Here is a 7227-nt window from a genome sequence, read left to right on the forward strand (position 1 = left end):
TGTGGCTCAGTGGTTGAGTTCCCCTGAGTTCAATCCCCAGTACCCAATAAAATGATGTTTTGACACATTAAATTGAAAGATCTACAAATTTTGAACCATGTGATTTTTTTCTTTTACTATAAAATATTTTTTATTAACTGAAGCTGATCAATTTTTTTAGAAGGGACACAGAGCATACAGTGTATTCTTTAAAACATAAAATTTACAAGCTAAAATGGAAGCATTTTAGTCTTTAATATAAAAAAAAAATGTTCATATGAAACTTGGTTTTCTAGCAAGCTTTTGTTTGAGTTATGGACCCAGACAAGATGGGGCTCTGCTGTCTTAAGACAGATGGACCTCACCTGTCAGCCACCAAGGTGACATTTCCCTTAAAAACATTTTATATTATATCATTTCATGTCAGTTAACACAGCAAAGCCCAGGGTTAAAATTGTATGAGAAGAGAAAATTATTCCTCATATATCTGGAGCTGACTCTGATGTGCATAGTTTAGGAAAGCAGGTAGTAAGTTGGCATCTACATGCAGGTGCTCATCTAATCCCCCATGTGAAGAGTCTCCAGTGCCCAGCTGCAGTCTGTACCTTTACAGAGGCCTTTTTCCTTCTTAGCATAATTCCAAATCTGTGTACATAAAATAAGGCCTCACTGCTTACAAATGGAAATATTTATTAGACATGAAAATGGTTAACTAAAAACAACAAATGTTTTTTTTTTTAAATAAACTTTTAGCTTCTGCTCTGCTTTGGTGTTAAATGCTGCCTGTGAAGGATCACAGTCCTCTCTTGTTCTAAGGTGAAGTCACATTGATGTCTGCTTTCTGCCCTCCATATAGATGAGAAATTTGGCGCCAAGATAACAATGAATACTCAAGTTGACTTTGTATTTTTTAATGACTGACAAAGGTCTTCTTTTGATCTGACTCAAAGTTCTAAGTTACTTCAGGCACTGCTGTCGTGCTCAGATCCAGATCAGTGACCATCTGCTGAGATTCTGCCAGCAACCACTGAAGCTTACTTGTGGGTGAGAAATCTTCCATTTTGCTGGAAAATGCTGCATCTTTGTTGATTAACAAACCCTTGGAGAAATTATTTTTATCAGGAGGGGTCTCTGTCTCATCCTTTCTTAGGACAGACTTTGGAGAACTCAAACAGTGGGAATGCTGGATGGAGATTAGCTTACTTGTCGAGGAGTTATATTTTGTTGCACTGACACTTCATGAACAAGTGCACACAGATTTATGGTGAGTAATTCTTAGCATTTTAGAAGGATTGAAAATACTCATCCATTCCATATCAGACATGTGACCTGGGGCTTTGATTATGAAGTTACTCGAGTAGCAGCACTTGGATTCACTCGGGTCTCTGTCATCCTGACATCCTTCATTCCTGGGGCCACATGAAATCTCAGAACTTTCCATCAGGTCATGACAGTCCACATTCAGCTTTTCAGGTGGCTTTGAATCAGAACAGTTGGCCTGGCCTAGGTAAACATTGACGTCATGCCACTGCTTTACATCAGGTAAAGATGTGGAAGTGTCCGAGAGCTGCTTCTCTTCATTCTGAAACCTAATTCCACCACCTTTTGGTGATGTTTCTTGGATCTTGCACATTGTGATTTTTTTTTTGGTTCATTCTGGATTTTTCCACCCAGAGACCAAGGCTTTTATTTCTCCATTAAGTATTTGTAAACAGAGATAAGAAAACAATTATACATTTTTCCCAATTCAGTATTAATCTGTAGTTTCTTTACTTTGCATACCTCACAAGAAATCTTATCTGGCCTATTTTGCTGAGCCAATGTAGTCTCAGATTTTGGGTCCTTAACCAGTGACTTCTGATTTTTCTCCCTCTTAGCATCAACTTTTAGGTGGTTATTGTCAAGGTCTGATAAACATATGTCTATACTGGATGACAGGGCCTTCAATTTCTCAATCTTTGAAGTATATATTTGTATTAATTCCGGAGAATTTTCCACATTGAAACTAAAAAACTGCAGATCACTCTGTTGTTTTTACATAAATCTGTCTCAAATCATGCAGTTCTGAATTTGTACATTCTTGTTTTGACTTGGCAATATCCAGTAACTCATCTTTCCTCATTTCTCTCTCTACTCATGGTCTTCAGAGAGAAGGGAAGAATGCTTTGCCTTTTGAGCCATTTTCTGAAGCTGCAGCTGAGTCTTCTGAAAGACTGTTTGACATTCAGTTTTTTTTTTTTTTATTGTTGGTCGTTCAAAACATTACATAGTTCCTCATACATCATATTTCACAGTTTGATTCAAATGAGTTATGAACTCCCAATTTTATCCCGTATACAGATTGCTGTATCACATCAGTTACCCTTCCATTGATTGACATATTGCCTTTCTAGTGTCTGATGTATTCTGCTGTCTGTATTATTCTCTACTATCCCCCCTCCCCTCCCCTCCCCTCCCCTTTTCTCTCTCTACCCCTTCTACTGTAAATCACTTCTTCCATTTGAATTATCTTGTCTTACCCCTCCTTTCCTCTTATATGTCATTTTGTATAACCCTGAGGATCGCCTTCCATTTCCATGCGAAATAAAGGATTTCCTTTCCCTCCCACCTCTCAACCCTGTTAATGAAAATCTTCGTCTCAAGCTCTTCGTCCCTACCCTGTCCTTGTTTCCTCCCCTTATATCAGAGGAGTCATTTGGTATTTGTTTTTTAAAGATTGACTAGCTTCACTTAGCATAATCTGCTCTAATGCCATCCATTTCCCTCCAAATTCTATGATTTTGTCATTTTTAAATGCAGAGTAATACTCCATTGTGTATAAATGCCACATTTTTTTAATCCATTCATCTATTGAAGGGCATCTAGGCTGATTCCACAATCTTGCTATCGTGAATTGTGCTGCTATGAACATCGATGTAGCAGTGTCCCTGTAGCATGCTCTTATTAGGTCTTTAGGGAATAGACCGAGAAGGGGAATAGCTGGGTCAAATGGTGGTTCCATTCCCAGCTTTCCAAGAAATCTCCATACTGCTTTCCAAATTGGCTGCACCAATTTGCAGTCCCACCAGCAATGAACAAGAGTGCCCTTTTCCCCACATCCTCTCCAGCACTTATTGTTGTTTGACTTCCTAATGGCTGCCAATCTTACTGGAGTGAGATGGTATCTTAGGGTAGTTTTGATTTGCATTTCTCTGACTGCTAGCGATGGTGAGCATTTTTTCATGTACTTATTGATTGATTGTATGTCCTCTTCTGAGAAGTGTCTGTTCAGGTCCTTTGCCCATTTATTGATTGGGTTACTTGTTGTCTTATTGTCTAATTTTTTGAGTTCTTTATATATTCTGGTTATTAGGGCTCTATCTGAAGTGTGTGGAGTAAAGATTTGTTCCCAGGATGTAGGCTCCCTGTTTATCTCTCTTATTGTTTCTTTTGCTGAGAAAAAACTTTTTAGTTTGAGTAAGTCCCATTTGTTGATTCTAGTTGTTAACTCTTGCGCTATGGGTGTCCTATTGAGGAATTTGGAGCCTGCTCCCACAGTATGTAGATCATAACCAACTTTTTCTTCTATCAGATGCCGTGTCTCTGATTTAATATCAAGCTCCTTGATCCATTTTTTGATTGGACTCAAAGACTTTTACCTTCTTCGTGAGTGACTTGATTATTTCAGTTCTTTTATGTAGTTCACCTTCTAATTTGCTGCAACGTTCCTCCAAAGTCAAAACTTTCTGCAGATCCTCTTCCCTTGAAAGAAGTTGTCTTTGATGTATATAGCAAAGATATCATTGAGTTCTTTATCTTCATCTTTTAATTCTCCAATGAGCACCTGTAGCTCCTTCCTTTATTTCTCAATAGTAGAATGCTCAAATTCTGACTGAATGTTCTGCCACCAGGCTAAGTAGGTTGCCAAAGGGATCATAGGTGTCACCTCTGCCTGCAAAGAGAATTGGTGCAGTGAGTCACCTGAGAAAGGCCATAGGTGGAAAGGTAGCAGAATACAACAGTCACTAGTATGGCATTATGTAAAAACGTGGATGTGTAACCGATGTGATTCTGCAATCTGTATACGGGGTAAAAATGGGAGTTCATAACCCACTTGAATCAAATATATGAAATATGATATGTCAAAAAATAAATAAATAAAAATAAATAATAAATAAATAAATAAATAAAAAGGCCATAGGTGCACCTGGCCAGAGAGGTGACTTGGCCCGCCCCGGGAGCTTGGCAAAACCGCCCCACCCTATGTGATATTTTTAAAAAGGATTTTATTATACTATAATTCTAAGAACCTTATTATTTTCCATTTTATTTAAATATAGATTAGAATAATACAAAATATTCCCTCCTGTTTATCTTTCTGAATATTGAGGCTATCTCAGCACTGAAATACTTTCTGCCAGAATATCTTTGTGGTAACTACACTATAATTGAAATAACAAATGTATCAGGCATGTAATATTTCCCTGGCTTTAAAAGTTCCTGTCTTTGACAGAAACTTAGTGTATTTCCATTTTTCCATGTAGAATGCTCCTTATCTGAACACAAAAACATACAATAAAAATGAACTAGGATGCCCAAGTAATTGTATATTTTAAAATTATTATGTACGTATTTGGGACCTGATCTTATGACAGAATCTGGAAATTTAAGAATGAACAATATAGACATTGTATCTATTATAATGGAAATTACATTTCAGTGGGAAACAGACCTTGGCTAAATAGTTTCACAACAGTTTTTGAATATTTATGATAAGTGGATCAAATGAAAGAGATTAGGAACAATGAGAATATATAATTTGGGAGCATAACCTATGCAGAACAGAATTTTCATTGATAACTGTAACCAGATATTCCTGTGAGATCTTTGAATTACATTTTTCTATTTGTTGCACAGGTTCTTGGAGATCTTAAGTCATTCTTGAAAAAAATTAAAATAATTAGCATAATGATTAATGGTTGGTTAAGATTATACCAATTTTTTTCTCTCCAGTTTATGATAATTTCATCAAATGAAAAAAAGGATGGATATACTAGTTTTATTCTCCCAATAATGAAGATATTTCATGGATCCATAGAGCAGCTATAGCCTATTTATTATCATAATGTTTTGCTTAATGTACATTCACTTTAATAGAAAATAAAATGCTTATTAAATATAATAAAAACAACTTGGAAGTTTTTGTCATCTTTATAGTAGAATGAATAAATTGATTTATTGTAAAGATAAATATTTAGGACTGAATACTAAAATAAGGCTTCACAGTATAAAGATGTAATAAATACATTACTTTTATGTTCAGTAGGGACACTGAGCTGATTAGTAGGAATGGGACGGAGGACCAGTTAAATAACAGGTATAATACTTAATAAATTTTTGTATTTGTATTTGATAGATATAAAACAATTGAAATAAGTAATAGTCTGTGTGAATACATAAAATCATCTCCCATCATTTGTAGGACCAAGACATTAAAACTGAAAAACATAGACAATATGAAGACATTCTGTTTTAAACAAGAATTTTGAAATGAAGGATGATTGTGGATAAAGATATATCTGTGCATCACTTCCAGACATTGAAAATTGTTGGATCATGATTGATTTTTTTATGTATCCAATAAGAATACATTGTTATTATGCTCATTATATTTGAGTTATAGAGAGAAAGGCATTATCAAGCTTATAATTTACTTTTCATATCAATGGTGAATGGAATGTTAATTAACATGATTGAACAAAAGCCTCAGACCAGTAGTCCCCAGGAAAGAGGTGACATTAAGTGACAACTAATAGGACAATCTAGGCATGCATTAAGTTGCTAAAGTTGATATAAGGTGTATTATTTTGTTTTCAATTGCTATAATGAAATAACTAAGGCTAGGTTATTTATTAAGAAAAGATATTTTTTAGCTCATGTTTTGGGAGGTCAAAAGTTCACAAGTAGCATAGAATTGACTCTGGCGAGGGCCTCTGGCTATATCAATTCATAGTGGATGGCATTACAATCCATGCAGGAGGGTGTGTCAGAGGGTGGTGAGGCAGGACACCAGAGAGTGGGAAGGAGTCAGTAGTGACTACTCACTAGGACCATCTCTTAAAGGTACTGCCATCTCTTAACATCGCCCACTAGGCACAAAGCTTACAGTCCATGAGCTCTTTAGGGACACACTTAAGCCACATCCAAACCATAGAAGATGTGATCTTCTCAAGACATTTAATCTGTACCTTGTGCTGAGGATAAGTAGTATGGGTGAAGACAAAAGATGTTTTGAATTATTCCCTTATGTGGATTTAGGTTTGCCAAATCTCCCAATGGATGAATGGTCGGTAAACCGTTTTCCAAGAGGTTCCTGTGGACATTTCTTAAATTGTGATAATATCAAAATTGTGTTAAACTGATTCTTCTCTAACATTAAACCTATTTTCTTTCCTTTTGAAATAGGGAATGATGTGATAATGAATTCATATTCACCAATAGATTGTGCATCATCATTTATTTTTTTCCTGAGCCAATAGTAAAGGTTAAAAACAAATGTAGTCTTTCTCTATGGTTATGTTGATCCTGACACTTAATCTTTTATCTTTTGAAATGAGAATAAATGTTTCAGGCTTGCTCATAAAACATATTGTTTTCTATTTTCTCATTGTGAAAAGTGTTAAGTTTCTAAGAATTTAAATTGACATCTAATAGTATTTCAAGTGTCATGAAAAACATGGATATACTAGAATTTTTTATTCATGGAATTGTTAAATACAAGTATCCATTATTGTATTTTTAATAGATGCAATATAAATATTTTTTAGTATTTTCAATAAAAAGGAAACAGTGTATTAGGGAAATTTGACATAACCTGTCTTGTTAACAGTTTATATAGTGTTATAGCTTCTTTACTTCTAAAAATTCAAAATAAAATTTAATTAAAAACAATTAAAAATGTGATGGTTGATAGAGGGCAGTTTTAAAAAAAATTGTTTTATGTAATTCTGTAGTGTGGGTTACCTGAGATTTATTTTGTTCTTTTGAATAAACTATGTCTTACTGTTTTTTGATGTCTTCTGATATTTTGTTGAAATTGGGTATTGAAGTGACTCCCAATTCTCCCCTGTTTTATTATGGCCATACATAGGTGATACCCAATATTAAACAGACTGGTACAAAATCTCAATACCTTCTTAAACCTTTGCTCTGGGGGGGGGCGGTGTCTTTTCCAGGGCTATTTTTCATATTCTCCAATTCTTTTATAAG

The 7227-nt window shown here is 35.0% G+C and overlaps 1 pseudogene; it reads right to left on the reverse strand.

Moving 5' to 3' along the window:
* Nucleotides 1–931: 931 nt before the first annotated feature.
* On the reverse strand, nt 932–6091 carry LOC144250673 (coiled-coil domain-containing protein 62 pseudogene; annotated as a pseudogene).
* Between the last annotated feature and the right edge of the window lie 1136 nt (nt 6092–7227).

Source organism: Urocitellus parryii, chromosome X (genome assembly GCF_045843805.1).
Source record: "Urocitellus parryii isolate mUroPar1 chromosome X, mUroPar1.hap1, whole genome shotgun sequence".
Taxonomy (NCBI): Eukaryota; Metazoa; Chordata; class Mammalia; order Rodentia; family Sciuridae; genus Urocitellus; species Urocitellus parryii.